Genomic DNA, 18,577 nt, shown 5'->3' on the forward strand with positions numbered 1-18,577 from the left:
CTGTAATAAGAGAGAATTGGAAATGCCTCTGTATCTCCATGACAGATGGGCCAGGTTTAAGACAAATTTATTCCCTTCTCCAGGTACCATTGCCATTATGTTTTGGCTTTGGAATAGCCACGAACATCCTAAAGCTATTTAGCTAAATGATGATCTGAGTAGTCTGAGGTCACTATTTGTGTTGGTGTCCATTTCTCAAAGTGTAAAATCAAGGACTTCTCTGACAAGGCAAGTGACAGTTCTGCAATGGTACAAGGTATGTCTGGATTATGTTTTCCACCCTGGGACTCCAGAGCTGTGTCCGCTGCTCACACAAGAATGTCCAAATTCTTACAAAAGGCAAACAAATTTCCCCTGTGACTTGGTTTCTGCCCTGCATGGGCTGGTTCACCAGCTGGAGCTTTGTTGCTGAGATATTTGCTGATAAAATACCTCAGCTTGGGTCAGATGCCTTAAGGGGCTCAAAGCTATTGTGCTGCCAGAGCGAAGCCAGTGCCATTTGGCACAGTGACATGACTAAACTCAGCTCCATCAGAGACTTGTTGCTTCAGCTGCAATCTCTGCTCCGATGACAGAGCTGATAATAGACTGATGATGCTCGTGACAAGGGTGCAGGAGCTGAGTAAAAAATCCCCTGGAAAAAATGGATCATCCTGGCTTTACAGATATTTAATCTGAAATTCCATAGCTAGCATTGGGCCTCAGCAATGCTTGCAAGACTAAATTCTATTGCTCTAGGGAGAAGAGCCCAGCTGGGGGTCAGGCAGTCACGCCAGGATGGCACTGGAGCAGTTGTGTTCACAGCAGCACGGAGCTGGCTGGGCTGTGAGGCTTCACTGATGAGGAGTGTGGTGGGCAGACGTAATGCTGATACACCAACATCCGAGCAGCATGCACTGGCTCCTCAGGCTGGGAAAAGGAGCATCCCTTGGCCTCCTCAGGAGTGGATCCGACTCAGGACACGGAGTCAGTGAGGATTATGGTCTGTCTGAACGCCCTGGAGTGCAACAAGCAGGACAGTTAATACCTGGACTTCTGATGCAGCAGAATGAGTAAAGCTGAGGCACAGCATGTAAATATTTATAGCCCAGTTACCAGGTTTCATGTTTGGCCAATCCCTCTGTCCCTCCTGGCTCCTACCACTTGATGTTTGTGGCTCTGAGTTGCCAAGGACACTGGCAGGGGCAGAATCCTCTCTGCAGGGAGCTGGGGCATTGCTGCAGCACTTCTCCGAGGCAGCGGAGCCATCCAACAGCACCCAGGGCACTGTGAACCACCACAGCAGCACCCACCAGCACCTGCATCCCAGCCAGCAGCTCTGGGAAAGGGGACACAAGGCACTGACAGCCCACAAAAGTCAGCCTGGCAGCATTTTTGCACTGACCAGCTTAGGTTTGCATGAAGGAGGTGGAAAGGGAATGCACAGCACGCAGAGTCCTTTTTCTCTTGGGAGACGGGTCTGTCACCCCTCGCTGTAGTGAGTCGTTCTCCTGAGGGGCTCCTTCATCAAAATCTAAGCAATCTCTGCACAACTCATGTTCTTTTTCAGATCCAAAATATTAAATGCCAAATATTTTTCTTCTGTTTTTTTCTTCTGTTCCCAACACTCACTTGAGCTGCTGAGGGGAAAAAAATCCCAATCTGCTTTACTGAAGAGATTTATTTCAGTTTGGAAGTGGCAGGAAGACAGCTTCTCTGTATCCATGCATATGTCTGAGATTTTTCTCTTGGGTCTCCCAGCTTTGACTTCAAACCATCTTTAAATCACTTTTATTCAGCAGAATTCAGCAAAGAAGTGAACTCTGCCATTTTCGCATAACAGATGATTCCCAGAAAATTTGGTTTAAACCAAAGGAAACACACCCATGCTCCCTTTGTGCCGGCTGAACTAAGTAATTTGAAAATCCCATCTGACTGGAAGGAGAGCAAAAGTCCAGCACAGACAAATCTTCTTCACAGCCGGGTATCAAATCTAAAATCTTTTGTTCAAGAAAGCTGCCTGACAGCTATTTATTGCAGCTCCTTCAGCACACTGAGCTCAGGAAATTGCATTCATAATTTCCTTAATGCCAAATGGTTTATAATTTTCCCATGACTATTCCTTTTTTTGTTTGTGAAACAAAGCCTTTGGAAACCTTACACGAATTTACTTTTTGCCTAACTATGAAGCTAACATGAAGCATGTATTTTATAGACTACATAGTATATTGAAGGGAATACTGTTCACTTGATTTGTTTGGCAGAGGGAATAAAAAACCTAGCCTTATTTGTGACTAAGCCTTCCATCAGTAGTCTTTAAATTTTAATACAATCTTTATTTTAGCAAGGGAAAAATTGATCTGACAGAGAAATTGAAAATGCTCATATAGGCAATGCTGTTGGACACAAGGAGCAAGCAGAAAAGGTGGAAAGGTGTAACCTTGGTTTCTCCACATTACCATCAGTGTAGGTGTGAGCAGTAAGGATGATTCCCAGTGCATTTATATGAAAGAAAAAGACTTTAATTTATTCAGAGGCACTTGGTTCTGGTGATCTGGGCTGGAGTTCAGTTCCAGTCCATGGGAGAGATCACATCCATGGCCTTGGACAAGTGGCTGCTTTCTCCACTTTGCCCCTGGTGTAGCCCTGGGAACCACATGAGCAGTTTAGGTTGGTACCTTGGAGCACACCTAATTTAAGCCTCTTCATAGCTTCAGCTGCCATTAATTATCTCACTAAATACAGCTTTCACTGGCATTAATTGTGAGTCACACAAAATCACTATGCAAAGAGCCAGCAGAGCGTTTATTAAGACTCTCCAGCTCTGGCTTTTGCATCTGGAGAGACAAGGACACACAGGCAGCAGGTGCCAGGTTGGCCTGAGGTGAGACTCTCGTGTCCCATCCCATGTCAGAGCAGAGAGAACTGGAAGATGCTATGGCAGCAGAGGAGGTTTGTGTGTCTCTTGCAGCGATGCTCTGTCTCCACCTCTGCTTTTGAACCCGAATCTTCTCCATGGGGTGCCTTTGAATCTGAAAGCTTGTCCTCTTTGTACCTGTCTGTTGTTGCAAAGTCTGCATTTAAAACAGAAGCCAAGCTGCTCACATGCCTTTGCCTCCCTGGGACACGTGTAGGGAGCAAAAAGCGCTCTCGTGTCTTTTTGTACGCGCAGGAACCCGACGCACACGGAGCGAGTCGCTCCAGCTCGATGATACAGACGGGGCAAAGGCAGCCTCAGACAGCTAAACAGGGACTGCAGGCACTGCTCCTTCCTGGAGCATGTCCATAGTGTTTCCAGCAGCCCTGGAGCCAGGCAGGTAGTGCCTGAGGGACTGATGTTGTGACTCAGCCGAAGTCAAACAAGAAGTTTGTACCAGGATGAGGAATTTAATTGTGGTCCCCTGAGCTGTAGGCAAACACTGTGAGCCCCAGCCCAGGCTGTGCCTGTCACCTCTCATGTTCATGGCAATGATCTAATCCAGTTGTATGTGTTTCTTCATGGTCCTCAGCTTTCTAATTGATTTGATTTTAACTGCAGACTAAAGCAAAATGAAATTTGTCATGCTCTGAAAACCTCTTCTGCTATTAAAACATGTATTTTACTTCTGTTAGCCTGTGGGTACCTTGAATTAATTTTTTTTCTTAGACTAAAATCTAAAGCTAAAATTATTAGGGATGCTTAATTTTGGTCTGATGCCTGGAAGCCATCTTTTCAAATCTGAAACATGAAACTCTCAGTGAGCCTCACACCAAGGAAGAAGACCAATGTTAGGGTAATTATGTATAGTAAGATAAAGATATACATGTTTTAAGTTTTCATAACACGTACCATCACAAATCCCTTTGCTCTGTTTGAAGGAAAATCTTATATTATATTGCTATTTCTTTACCTTATTGCTATTAGAAGCCTTTGTTAGATCTCTCTGGATGTGCAGAGGAACTGTTAACTGATGAAGACCAAGAACCAAACCTTGTCTCAAATTTTATCGGTTTGGCTTATGCAAATAACTCAAATATTTGATGGATTCCTGTTGCTGAGTGTCTGGCCAAGGTGTTTGCTGGAAGGGCCAAAATCTGGAAACACTTAAGCAAACTGTGACCCAGCAGTTGTTGAAGTCAATGGAAATTTACTTGACTTCAGCTGACGGCAGATGAAAAATTCTAGTCATGGCAGAAGTTCTGCAGGAGCAAAGTTATTTGTTTGCCCAGACTATTCCCCGTGTTTCAGTTTGTGGGCTCTGCTCAGGGTTAGACAGGGTTTACACAGACCACAGGGCTGGACAAGGCTGGTGTGTGGGGCTGCAGAGACAGAGCTGTGCACCCTCACAGGGCTCCCACGTCCCATGGGTGTGTGCCCAGGTGTGGTGATGCTCGTGGCCACAAGCTGCCTGCTGCTCCCACACCCCTGCCTGTGATCCGGCAGGAAACATCACCGGCACCCAGTGCATGAATGTGGATGGCAATGCTGAGGTTCAAAGGACTGTAGAGCAGAAAACCTCAAGCCCTGTCCTTGGCAGAAAACCTGGAGAGTTTGAGTAGCCCCCTGCGGGCTGCAGATAAATAAATAGCTGCAACTGCTGCCAACATTCCTTGAAAACTTAAATTGTTACTGGAAAGACTGTTGGAAACCTTAGTTTCTGTTGCCTTTTCCAAATGTAGCCTTGCTACAGACATGGAGTCAACAGATGGGTCCATTTCTGTAGGGCCCTGGTGCATCATCTTTTATAAATGGGAGTCACCTTTGTAATTTTCCATGCACAGAAGGAGCAACTTGTACTGGGAGAAGCATTTTGACTTCTGCCAAAGGATGCCAAGTGGGCTGACATGACTGCTTCTCTTAATCTGATAGCTGAGTCATTCCTGCAGTTGCTTTTTAAAGGTGGGAAAAATCTCTAGCTAGATCCCCTCTCGGTGTGCAGATTCTGGTGTCACTCAGGAAAATCTGAGTACTGGTGATGCCCTGAATAACTCAGCCACTGTAATTGGCCTATTCAATAGCACGCTCTCAGCAGGTGATAGTCAGGCTTTTGGAACTCTCTTTTGATCTCTTGATCTGGGTTTGCTGATGGTATCAGAGGGTTATACTACAGACATATTTTGACACTAAACAGTGGAAAGCTGAGTAGTTTCGTGCATATCACCAAATACGATCACAATCCTTTTTTGTGTCTTACTGCTTAGCCCACTAAATTAATAGAATCATGGAATCATTAAGGTTAGAAAAGACCTCTAAGATCATCGAGTCCAACCATTAATGCAGCACTGCCAAGACCACCACTAAACCACATCTCTTAGCACCTCTTTTGAACTCTCCTAGGACCAGTGATTCCACTACTTCCCTGGGCAACCTATTCAAATGTTTGACCACCCTTTGAGTGAAGACATTTTTCCTGATTGCCAATCTAAACCTTCTCTGGTGCAACTTGAGGCCAGGACAACTTTGTCCTTTGCTGGTTTGCACAACCACTGATGAAGAGGAATCCACTGGTGCCCCTCAGCAGCAATTTAACCCCTCACTCCCATGCATCTGTGTGATTCCAGACTACACTGATAGGAAGACTTACAGGCTTACAGATAGATCCACAGACAGAGCTGATAGATGCCTGTTTTTTGGCAGCCTGGCTTCTCCACACTGAGGATCACAGTCCATGGTATGTGGCCAACAGGTTGCAATGCTCACCTTTGCATCAACTTGGAAAGCAACACGTTACGTATTTAAACTCCATGAAAAGGGATTTGCATCACTGATGTTTTAACAACACTGTTTAAAACCTTCCACAACCCCTCCCTTACTTACTCCCAGAGAGGAATGACTCTGAAATGTTTCAGTTTTTCCATTACTTTTCCTGCCTGGAGACCTTTCACTAATGGCTGTGAGGTAATTAGCCCATGTCAGGTGAGTTCCAGCTGCCTGTAGGGCTGGGGCTCCATCTGGCTACCAGTTATCCCCCAGGGCAGCAGAATGTTGGGATGGGTCAGGGCGTGGAGACTGATGATCTCTTTCCCTATTTTTTGTTGTCTTTTTTCTTTCTCTCAGATCTCTTGAGAAGACTCACTGCAGGGCACTGTTATCTGTGCACCTGGGGCTGAAAACAGCCTTTGGAAAAGGCAGAGGACAGACTGGAGAGAGAGCCATCACTGGGGCCTCAAGGGATCATCTTTCCGATGTGACACTTCTCCCTTCAGCTGGGATGCCCTTTGTGGGACACAGATGCTTCATATTCCAGTGGGAAAACAGCCCATCCAAAACAGGGCACAAGTGACTTTCACCCAGTCAGGGACACAGATGTCCCAGGAGGAGCCAGCGTGTGTGGCTGCCTCTGCTGGGAAGGTTTCCTGCTCGTGGAGGCTGGTGAAAGCAGGTGGTTGTGTGGTGAAAGGGGGAGGAAGTCAGGCAAATAACAAGGCAGTGACCCCGAGAAGTCAGTGTGGACAGGGAGTCAAGAAGGTTTGTGATGGCACCTTGCACCCAAAATAGCTGCATCTCTCAGGCTGGAACTTTGGAAGGGAGAAAGAGCCCTACCCAGCTGATGTTGACAAAGAGGCCACGGTGCCTGTGAGAAAGGAGGTCTGTTTGGAGAGGGCTAATGAGGGGGAGTGGTGATTACTTTCACCTGGAGCTGAGGGGAAGGGGTAAGGTGTTTGCTGGGAGAGGAGGGCTTTGAGGGGCTTGTGTGTTGAGATCATTCCTGGAGGTGTGGAGAGCTGCTGTGGTTCTGTGTGGCTGTGGTGTCCCACAGAGAGAGGTGAGTGGGGCAACCCATCTCCTTACACAGGGTGGCTGTCACCGCTGTCAGCTCTGGCCAGGGGACACCATGTCACACCCAGCCCCAGCTTGGCATGTGGAAACCAGGACATCCAAAACCACCCCAGAGGCATGGGAATGGCATTCTCTAAGGATTCACCCCAAAATGCAATGGCATTCTGTAAGGATTCACCCCAAAATGCAATGGCTTTCTTCCACAGAGCATCAGCTGACAAACACAGGCTCCACTGTCTGGAAGACTTTTCCCCCCTGTGGCTGCAGAGTGAAAACAGCCTGGAGACCCAAAGGATGAATCAAGGCACATCTTTTTCTCCACCGGTGAGGATGAGCCCCTGCTCTGAGGTGAGCCCTTGGCTTTGGGGGGATGTCCTGTTCCTGAGTTTCTTGCAGAGCACTCAGCTGTAGAACAACCTCCCCACATCCCCTGTGAGCTTCACTATATCCAAATAAAGTTTCATAGCAGTTTGATTTGAGTGAGTAATTCAACCGACTTGGTTTTAAGTGCTTCTGCTCATAGTTCATTTTGTTTGGATAACTCGTCAAGGATATATTGGATCATTGCAGTCCTTTTTTAAAATTTATTTGCTGTGTTTGCCAAAAATCAATTTACAGGGTAACTGATTATCTTCTTTAGCAAGCAATGGTGGTAACAGGAGGTTGACTCAGAGTTGTCTCAATCCTTTGCAATGAGTTGTGTCATTCTTGCAATTTATTCCTGTTTAATCCCATGCTTTGGCAGAGGTTTTTATAATGCACTATCGTATCTGTAATATGGCAGTGCCCCAGTGCCTGTTCCTTGACTCTGGTTGCCTGCTGTCCTTGCTCTCTAAATCATCTTCTTTTCCAAACAGAATAAAGCTGCTGTTGTGATAAGTGCAAGCTTAAGAGTTCTTAAATTCTTCTCTGTCAGATATACTGGTCATTTTAAGTTTGCAGATTTAATGTCTGATCCTGCACACACTCACTTGCTGTCAAGAGCAGCAATATTGAAGGTGGGGTAAAGCACTTGCTTTCTGCCTTTGCAGGCTTTTATTCTGCTGCCTTTTTTCTGGATGTGGAATTGTACACATGGAACTGGATGGGGGAACCAATGGGGGATCTGGAGGATGCAGCAACTGCAGGGTCAGGCCTTGAGCTGTAATCCAATGAGAGCAATTAATTACTCAGATAACCTGTTTTGCTGTTAACAGTGAGAGGCACGTTAAATAGATCCATTTGTTATTTAGCTGCTAGTTTATTAGGCTGAGAGAGATGTTGCCTAAGAGTTGCTTCTAATGGTAGCTGGTGTTTGGGATTTGGCTGTGAAGTCTCTAGTAAGTGGAAGGCATCTAATATCTTAAATAAGAGGTAGAGGATCCTGATAGAAGCCTGGTGGCACTCCCTGCAGATATGGGATGCTTGTAATGCTGCTGGTGGGTTGCAGGTACCTGTTGTCAGGCTCTTTTGCTTACCAGACTACTTGTGCTTGTCTAAGATGCATCATGTGGTTGGGATCTTCCAAGGTGCAACTGCAAGGATGCAGTTAAGTCCCCAAATACTCCTGTGGAGGGCCATAGGAGGTAAAGGGGTTCCTTTCCTACTCTTATGTCCTCCTATTTCTGCTTGTGGCCAGAAGCAGAAAGGCTCCTTCCTTTGAAGGAAGAAACCCCACAGGAGCTGGCTGGAGGGTAACTTGCCCCTGCTGACATTTTACTACAGCTGTGCAACACCTTGTTTGTCTTTATATCCTCACATTCTACAGCTCTGGTTTCTCCTGGAGCTCCTGTCTTGATTTATCTATTTGGGAATGTTCTGTATGAATATCCCATCCTTGAGGGGTCTCAGTCTCTATGATTTCTCAGAAGTCCCTGAGCTCTGCAGCTGCAACTGCATAAGCAACATCACACCTCAGGGGCAGGGGGGTCTTGGTTACAGCCATCAGAGAAAAGCTCTCTCTGATGGTAAGTAGGTTTTATGCTTGTTGGGAGAGCTGTTGGAAAAATGAGTTAGAAATGGGTATTTGGATTCCTTTGAAAATCAAATGTAAACTTCAGTCCATAATGATAGATGGTGTTGGTGTTCCACATCTGTGTTTTATGCATGCCTGAAGTTGTTCTTGGCAAGTGGTGGCAGCCTGAGCCTTGAAACTCAGGGCAACTCAGTGTTCCTCTCCCTGCTAGCTAGGGATGTTGTAATATGGATGATGCAGTGTTGGAAGAATCTGTGGGACTTACCTATTGAAAGAATAGACACAGAAAAATACAAATGCTTTTGTAAAGAGAATGTTTTTGCTCTCACTCAATGTTGGTTTTGTTTTACTAAACAAATCCCTTGGCCCAAGTATAATGGTCTGCTTTGCAGGGATACTGGTGGTGTGTCCAGCATGCCTACCAGCCTCTGCTGCCATTACTCAGGAGCTCTGTGGCTCTCCAAGGCACCACAAAAGCCTGTTTGTAGAGCAAGAGCTCCAAACAAGCACCTCCTTTTAAAAAACAAACTTAGTTACTTGTTTGACACTGCATCCAGTAGCAGAAAAATGGAAGAAAGTGGGACAAACTTGGAAGAGACAGAGCAGAACAAAAAAATGGATAAGAGATGGAGAAAGGGAGAAAACTGATGGGATTGTCAGATTTGTCTGGTGTGTTGCAGCACAAACAGACAGATTTATTAAGAATAGGAATGACTTGCTACCTGACAGTATTTTTTCTCATCTCTGTTTTGAAGAAAACGTTCCTTTTTTGGTATAATTTTTTTACGTGCTCTCTTCAGTTGAGTCCCTTCCCTCCCTGCAGGCTACTCACTTCAACTGCATCCCTCCTGTTTGTTTGCTGTCCTGGAAACTCTGCCTGTGAACCTAAAGGTGACCCGTATTTTAACTAAGCTTCCAGGAAAAGCTTTAACTTTGAGAGAGGGTCGCTGAGACAGGATGGGAGGCTGGGGACACATCCTCCTGCAAACAAAGTTTTTGTGCCACATTTTCCACTGTGAAACAGCCTGGAGTGTGGCTGCTGACACTTTAAGGGTAGGGGGCTTTGCCCAGCCAGGAGAGTCCCACGGGTCCGATAACAGTGCTGCACTGCTGAGGGGAAGCAGGGAACAGCTATGCTGGCCAAGTGCCATGGCTTGGTTGGGGTTTTTCCCCCACGGATGGTGCAGTAACCCCGGGAGGAGCAGGCTATTTCCCCCCCTCCATCTTCTTCCCAAGCAGGATCGGTGCTATGGGCTGGACTAACTTTTTTTTTTTTTTGCCATGCACCTCCCAGCTATAAGTGGGAAAGCAGCGGCTGTCCCGCTGGACACCCGCGAGGCTGGAGGCACAGCCCTGGACCAAAGCGCTCCCGTGTCCGTCCCACAGACGCTCGCAGAGCACGGTCCATCCCTTCCCTCCTCCCGGCAGCAGCCGCCCCGCAGCAGCTCCCAGGCTCTCCGGCAGCCAGTAAGAACGTGCCTCCCCCTCTCCCTCTCGAGCATCGTCTCGCTGAGCAAGGCAGGGAGCGTTTCAGCATCCCACGCCTCGCAGATCTTCGAATTTCAGGGCTTGTGCTGGTCTTTTCTCTGCCTTGTGACTGTTCTGCTGGAGAAGGGTTTGTGAGAGCAGGGATGGGGAATGGGAAGTCTGTGGGTGTGTAACCTACTTCTGAAACACTCTCTGGCAAGTGGTTTCTTCTTGGATCACTGAGTTAACCTTAGAAACTGCCTGTTCTATGGGGTGTTTTGGAAATGGGATTTATCTAAATTCTTGCTTCTGATTTCTCGTGCACCCTCTTTTTCTGATATGCGTGTTCTCTCCTGGAAGGTGGTGGTTTTGAAAGTTCAGGCAGACACGGGGGTATAAATTCAACTTTTTCCTTTGCTTCTAAGCTGAGCTGATGTTCAGGGACAGTTTGCAGTGGTACCGAGCTGTGTAAGAGCTGTCAGCTGTGTGCTTTCCCGAGCAGGTGATCAATGTGCCTGTTTGAAGCTTTTAATGACAGCTGGGGAGGAAACAGCTAAAGCAGCGACTGTTTTGTGGGCTCTCAGGTGATGTAAGTAACAGTGCTGGGAGCAGGCTAGCAGTAACAGAGTTGGGGAATATGGAAAGCTTTTACCTCGTAATTATCATATTTTCCTCTTTCATTCTGTATTATGGAATATCAGGCAGTTGCTGAGTTTCTGCAGCAGTCCCCATGGGAATGCAAACACCTTTATCCTTATACAAACGCTGCACCCTTGTATCCATCTAGATTTGGGGAGTCACTTGCATGACTGAAACTATATTCACCTGTTCACATATTCATGTATTTGCAAGATGGGTGTTTCTATTATTAATCTTTTCTTCAGTAACTGGAAATGATAAGTTAATGTGTGTGACTTCAGCCCAGTTCATGTTGTGTAAGCAGGAACCAGTTTGTGGTTTAGAAAGGGATATGACTGCTTTTTAAACCACTGAAATCTAGCACATTTTGGAATCGGGAAAGTTATTAAAACAACCCACCTACGGATTAGTCTTTTACCCTGTTTTGAGAGGAAGAGTGTTTTTTAAAAATAACAACAAAAAAACTTCCTAAAGGAAGCTGATTAAATTCTTAAGCCATGATGTACGAAGCAAATAGTTGATCCAGCAACCAAATATGGCTTTAAAACTTCAACTTTCTTTTGTAATGATAAAAGCACCCACATAGTTCACTTCAGTGACAACACCCTTTTTTTTTTTTCCCCCAAGTACAGCATTCTTGAATACAAACCAGTTTGTAATTTCTCCTTGAGGAGCTCAGTCTATAAAAATTCCTTCTTGACTAATACCTTCTAGAAAAATGTGGGTAGCTGTTTCAGAGCTAACACCACAAGAGCAATAAAAACCCCAGCCCAAACCCCTCGAGACCTCAGTGCAACAGAAAATTATTGCTCAGATTTTTGACTGTGGCTCTGAGGAACAAGTCCAGGGCTGGTGTTCCACAGCTGGCTTCTGACTTGCACTGCTCTTAGGGAATTTTGGCTGGGGGAGGTTTTTAGGACTGGGCTCTTGAACTGTTTCTAACACAAGTTATTCCCCGCTGTGAATGATGGCTTGTCTCTGTGTATGCTGGTATAATTCTCTGCCTGAATGTAAATAATGGCAGCTGTTCAAAAGGAGGCAACGTTTAGGGTACTCAAACACTTGGAAATAAACACTCTCCAGCCCATCTTGGCTGGCCTTTATTTCGGAAGCAGCCTTTCCATCGAACTGTACCATGAATGGAAAATCCAGGCATATGGTACAAAGCAGCTGGTGGGAGTCCTGTCACATTCATGAATAGGGGAATGATGCTGTAGGGTGCACTTTATCTGCAATCTAAATCCATATGACATGAATATGACTTGCAGTTCACACCCTTTGCACTAAGATATAAAAAAAGCTTTAAGGAACTGCCCTCCTTGCCCCCAAGATACAACTTCCTTTTGTATCATAGAATAGTTTGGGTTGGAAAGGACCTTTAAAGACCATCTAGTCCACCCAACCTGCCATGAGCAGGGACATCTTCAACTAGATCAGGCCTTGAACAGTCCCAGGGATGGGGCATCTACCACCTGCCTGGGCAAGCAGTGCCAGTGTTTTACCAGTTCTGACAGTATAAAAAAGCTCCTCCTTTATATCTAGTCTAAATCTACCCTCCTTCAGTTCAAAACCTTTCCACCTTGTCCTATCACAACAGTCCATGCTAAAAAGCTTGTCTCCCTATTTCTTATAAGCCCACTTTTAGTATTGAAAGGCTGAAAAAAGGTTTCCTCAGTGCTTTCTCTTTTCCAAGTGAACAATCCTGACTCTCTCAGCCTGCCTCCATAGGAGAGGTGCTCCAGCCCTTGGAGCATCTTCATGGCCTCCTCTGGGACATGACTGAAATTTCTAGTGCTTCAGTGGAGACAACTAATGATGTGAGCCAGGAATAATATTGTGCCCTCAGCAGTAGCCTGTGTGAATTATGTTCCTGTAAGTTTACTCTTCATCCAGTGGCTGCACTGGGGGATTGAGGTGGAAAATTCCTCTGATCTTTGCTGATGAGACAATCCAGTCCAGCCTGCGTTTAGTGTTTCCCTTGTTGTGGTGCTGCTTAGCTCTGAAGTCCCAGTGGCAATAAATGCGGCAAGAAAAGCTTCCCCACCAGCAACGTGCAGAGTTTGCTCAGGCTTTTGGTTGGTTTTGATTTGATTGCACCTAAATCAGATCAGGTCCCTGGAGAACAGTGGGCAAGTCCTGTCTGGCTGGTGCCAGGCTTCCTCAGGGGTCACCCTGAATGCAGATGTGAGGAGGGCTGAGCCAAGCAGCCGGTGCCTGCCTGTCACCCTCGTGGTCCCCAGCCACTGTCACCTTGTGCTGGCATGGAGGAGTGCAAAGGTAGCAAAGCTGGTATTTCAGATTCTATTCTGTAACTTGAGCTGTGTGGACTCACTTTTGCTTGAAAAGATAATGGAAATCACGTCTATACAATAAACCTTCCCGGAACGGACCTGTGGTTTTATAATAAAAAATACATTGTAAGTCAAAATACTTCAGCTTGATTCACTGGGATCTCTTTTTATTTCATTTCTCTATTATAGAATATGCAGACATGGAAAGTTACAAAGCAGAAATGTCTGAGATCAGTCGTGTCATGCCTGATTCTGGCAGAGGGAGTGTGGGAGGAAGAAAGAGACCTCATATTTCATTTAGATGCCCTGTTTGGAGAGGAGTTTTAAGCAGATGGCTCTTGAGACACTGGAACTCTAAAGAATTAAATCCTCTTTAGATAAATGCATGCTTTCACTTCTGCAGTGTGGTTTTAGAAGGACTGTGCCACATATTCTGGCTTCAGTTCTTTTATATTTGAGTCCAGTAAAAACCCTGTTTGCAGCCACTTGGCTGGGTGTAGGACCAAAGGCACTAGGGCTTCCCTGGGTTTCAGAGACAGGATATAGCCCAGAATGGTCCACTCCCTGACGTGCTTTGACTGGGTTTTTTTGTAGATGAGCAGCCCAGAGCCAGGTCTGGGGATATCCCTGCAATTGGCTTCTGTGGGAATGAATCAGATCTGAGGGGCCGAGGCTGGTGTGTGATGAACATTTCTCTCTGCTAAGCCTCTGCCTGCGTCTGAAGTCCTGCAGACTCAGCAAAAATACAGTGTGTAAATTGGTGAAATAAAGTCCCTTAATGAAGGATTAGGAGTTGCTCAGTGCAGGGAAGGGGCATCTGGAGGCAGTCACAAAGTCAGGCTAATACAAGATCTGGATGCTGGTGGGGAGCCCACGGGTGGGTGCTGCTGAGCCCTGCAAAACTAGCAGGGTGCAAAGAGGGGAAGGATAGCAGGAAAACACAGGCCTGTCTCAGTCTCTTACCCTCATTCTCAGGGGAGGCAGGTGCTGTGCATACATGTTCACCCTCCCCAAGCCCGTAGCCAAAAATCTTCGATCAGAAATTGGCTCATTTTGCTGCTCAAAGTATTTCCTGCAAAGGCTTTGCTCTGCTCCAAGGTGCTGTGTGGAAAGCCACAGAAAAGCCCTTGACAGAGCAGTGTTCACCTTCCCTGTGCATCCCTGCAGCAAGCACTGCAGCAGGATTTGGCCCTTGGTACTTCCAGAGTGATTCAGGCACATGTGGTGTCAAGATTGCTGACAGAGCAAATTCCCACTGTCAGAGCAAGAGATTGTGGTGTAGTCTGGGAAAAAAATGGCTGGATGGATGCTCTTATGCTTCTCCAGCTTTTTGATCTCCCTCTGAAGGGATGGGAAATAGGGTTTGTGTCCTATGGTAAGACAGGGCTAAAATTACATTTAGGGCTTTGGAGATAATCAAAAGTAGGGCAAGCATTGCATTATAGCCATGCTGGAATGGGTTAGACAGGGTCCTGAGGAAGCACTTTTTCAAAAAGGGTTGAGCTAAAGAGTATCCTGGAAGAATTTGGAGAGCTAGGGCAGGATTCCTGGCAGTGATGGAGCTGCATCCCAGGGTGGGAGGGCTGCTATTTTGCTGTGTGCCTGACCGGAAACTTTAAGGCAGAGTTACAATTTTGGTTTGGATGCTGTTACAGAATTGCATTATTTTTGTAAACGGAAAATTCAAACCCACTTGACTTCGGACTGGTGTATTCAGGAGACCTACTTGTTCCACAAATGTGCCTAATTTTTTTGATTCCTTGAGGTGACCCCAGTGAGCAGGGTGAAAAGAGGAGACTAAAATCTGCTTCACAATAGGCTGCCTAACAGGTACAGCTTGAGATTTAATAATTTGGATCTAAATGTTTTAGAGCCAGTTTACTTGTTGAACTGCAGAGTTACAGTGAAATGAGCCCGTTCTCATGTCTCTACTGTGATGTAGATGGGGAGGAAGAACAGGAAAAACAGCTAAAAAAGACAAAGTAGAAAAGTTTCCCCTCCTGGAAAATCCTCCCAGTTGTCTTCCAGACATCAGAGACCTTCATGCTTTATGATGCTTTGACATACGAGGGAGCTTCAAATCAAATAATGGCTATGTGGGTGTCTGTCTACTGAAATGATGGGTTTAAGAGACCCCTCTTCACAAGCAATTGCATGTGCTTGATATGCCAAAAGACTCCTGCATGGAGGCACAGTTGGAACAGGGATCTGTAATTGACCTATTTTGCTTCAAACTACCTTTAGCACAGAAGCAGCTGCCTCAGTGTGTGAGGGTTCTTGTGTTACACAAGCATAGTGGCTGCAGAGAAGTTCAGAGCTTCTGTCAGAGCAAGAATTGCTGTCCACTGTTTTGCTTGGACAGAGCAAAAAAATCCAATCAGTTCTCCAAAACTCTGTCTTATAAACCAGGGTGCTGGACATGCCTTTCTTCCTGTGCTAGGAAAAATAGAAATGGTTCATCTCACTAAAGCCATGGCTGGTCCAGCCCACAGTGGTTGCTATTGACTTTCCTGTAGGGAATTGGCTCCCAGCTCTTCCTCAGAGCCTTCATTTGGGAATATTGAGTTTTCACGTGCTTCCAGTGGTCTCTGACCAAAGATCCCCTTAACTATGAAACTTCCCTGAATATAGCTCCCCAGCTCTCCCACTGCTCAGAGGATGCTGGGATGGGAGAAAACAATGTCCTTTCTTTTAAAGAAATGCCCCAAGTTGTGGGAACTATCTGGACTTGGCAGGCTGCTCCCAAGGCATTTGCTTTTTGTTTACCTTGGGCCTGGCTGCCCCTGGCAGTTGTTACCATCAGCCGCCTTCCTTATCTGTTCTTTTCTATAATAAACACTGGAGCAAAGGTTTGGAATTAGTCACTTCTGAGGCACTGCCTGCCTCCCTTTCCAGCTTCTGTCTTATCGTCTCGTTTTTGGACTGTTGAGCCTTTTCCACTTTGTTCTGTGCCTCTTGGTTTTCCTGTCTTCTCATTGCACCGACACAAAAAAGAGCTCTTTCAAATTTCCAGTAGGTGTGTCATCCCCAGGGCTGCCAGCATCCCAGGAAACTGCTGCCCTGGGACAGCTGTGTACACTCACACTGCTGCTGCTGCTGTGTGCTACAGAGATTTTTCTAGCATGACTTTCCTAATTCAGTGGATGGGTTTGATGAGTTTCTGGCTGATGCCTGTTCAGATGAAGAGCCCATGGGGGCATTGTTAGGATCCTGGGAGCGTCCCAAGGACCTGGCACCACGTCCTGCTCTTCTACACAGCTATAACTGCAGGGCAGTCAGTGGTTGGAGGGAATGCAAACACAGACAGCACCTCCAGAACACGGGTGTGTGGTCCTCATTCAGAGACTGAGTTATTCCTACTGCTTTTCTTCCACTTAGAGATTCCCTGGTGATCTCTAAGCATTGTCCTGACATAGATCTTGCTTCTGACAGTACCAGAGGAGAGGCAGCAATGAGCAGTCCAGGGTGCAAGAATTTCTTTCTGTCCCTGATCCCATCTCACTTTAAAAATGTACCGAGCTGTATATTTCATTCAACACATGCAAATACAGTTTCCTGTCTACCCTTGCTCTGCCCGTTGAAAGCCAGTCACTCTTCCCCACGGGACAGCCTGCCAGGTAAATTCCACTTGATGTATAACATATTTCAGTCCTGCCTCTGGAAACAGCCAGGATGGCAGAATGAGAGCAGGACGGGAGAGCAGCCCATGTTCACCTCACAGCAGCACAAAGGCACTCAGTGAGGATGCACATTTGTTAAATTCTGTCTGGATTTGCTTTGCTGGATGTTTGAACATGTTGTCCAGCCCTTGCTGTATTATTCCCTTCTCTCTTATGCTGTTATCTCCATGATGATTTAGAGCCAAAGGTGGAAACTCTGACTCTGGATCTGTCTCTGTGGTGGGTTCTTGCAGTGGGTGGGGGGAAATCTGCCTGCTTTCCTTTCAGAAGGCTGGACTGGGAGCTTAGTCACGGATTGTCTATCTTGACCAACATTTCAATTTACTGGATTGAGCTGGTTGGGGCAGAATTCTTCTTTCTTGCAAAAACACACTCAGTTAAAAAAAAAAAAAAAAAAAGTATCCAACCAAGCCCTTCATTAAATGTAAAACAGGATTTGGGCAATTTCTGGGCTGTATCTTGGCACAGGTGTGGGTGTGACAGGAAAATGGAGCCTGCTGATCTCTTTCAAGCATTCTGCAGGTTGCATATCAGAGCAGGAAAATACCTTGGGGTTAGTGCAGCTTCACTGGCTTCTCAGTGCCCTTTCTGCTGGTGTCTGTGGTGATGAACTGGAGGAAGTTCCTGCCCAAGAGCATAAACAGGCAGCAAGTCCTATAACTGTCCTGTGCCTCAGAGTCCTGATATGTGAAATAAAGCTGATGATAGCTGGTGTTAGTGGATATGCCAGTGTCAGACTCTCCTGATATCTGTTCTGGGGAAAGATATTTTGATTTTTGGCTGGAGAGGATTGCAAACAGCATCCCTGTGGTTACCCCAATGTGCTGGAGGAGCCTATAACACTTGTCTGGTGTTTGGGGTGGAACGGGGTTGCCATACAGGGTCACCTGTGGTGTGTGTGAGTGAAAGCCATGCCTCACACCTCCTTTTCTCAGTTTCATGTCTCTGGGGTCAGCCCAAAGGCAGCTTTCTCTCTGCCCCGCAGTGCTAACACAGCCCATCTCCGCAGCACTGCCTGTAAATCCCGTCCTGCCCTGCCTGCTCTTCCCACCCGCCGGGGTCGGTGCTGTAATGTGGTGAAACTCCCTTGTGTACTCCACTAGACACTGAAACAAGCAAACAATAAATCTCTTATAAACCAACGAGTAACTTGTTTTGGTTACCAGGGAGATTGCCAAGTGCAAATTCAACCTGAAATAGCGATGAGCTCATCCTTGGAGCAGCGTCGGTGCCTGAGCCGGAGCAGCCGGATGGAAAGGGAGCCAGCGCCAGGAATGCTGTCTGCTCCACCGGCATTTGGATGCTGTGTGAGCTGTTTTGCCAGAGAGCTTTTGCCTTGTAAATGAGGTCGTGCAGGGGATGGTGCGTGAGGCTGGCTGCTGAGCCTGGGCTTTTACAATTCCTGGAAGTATGGCAATGACATTCCTTGTGGGACTGTGGGCTGGAGAGCCCTGGCGATGGGTTAAAATGCTGCAAAGGTGGCCTCTGCCATCTCCCTCATCCTGGAAACCTCTCCCTGTGAAAGGATTGTAGGGAAAACTGAAATGCTTGACTTGTAGATAAGGGCTGGTTCTGAACAGCTGGTTATGCAGGTGTAGTGATGGGCAGAGCCTCTGCTCTGCTGCTGCGCCAGGTGCTGGAACGAGGACTTGGAAAAACCTCACCCTCTTCTGCAACATACCCGGGGCAGGAGCTTGAGAATTCATCTCTGCCATTATTTCACCTTTAAGTGTCCCCAGTTTAAGTAGATCAGGACTGGACTTTGGGAGTCACCTCCTGCCGGAGCACAGCAGGCACTGTGGGAGCA

Source organism: Lepidothrix coronata, unplaced genomic scaffold (assembly GCF_001604755.1).
Source record: "Lepidothrix coronata isolate B3197 unplaced genomic scaffold, Lepidothrix_coronata-1.0 Scaffold2, whole genome shotgun sequence".
Taxonomy (NCBI): Eukaryota; Metazoa; Chordata; class Aves; order Passeriformes; family Pipridae; genus Lepidothrix; species Lepidothrix coronata.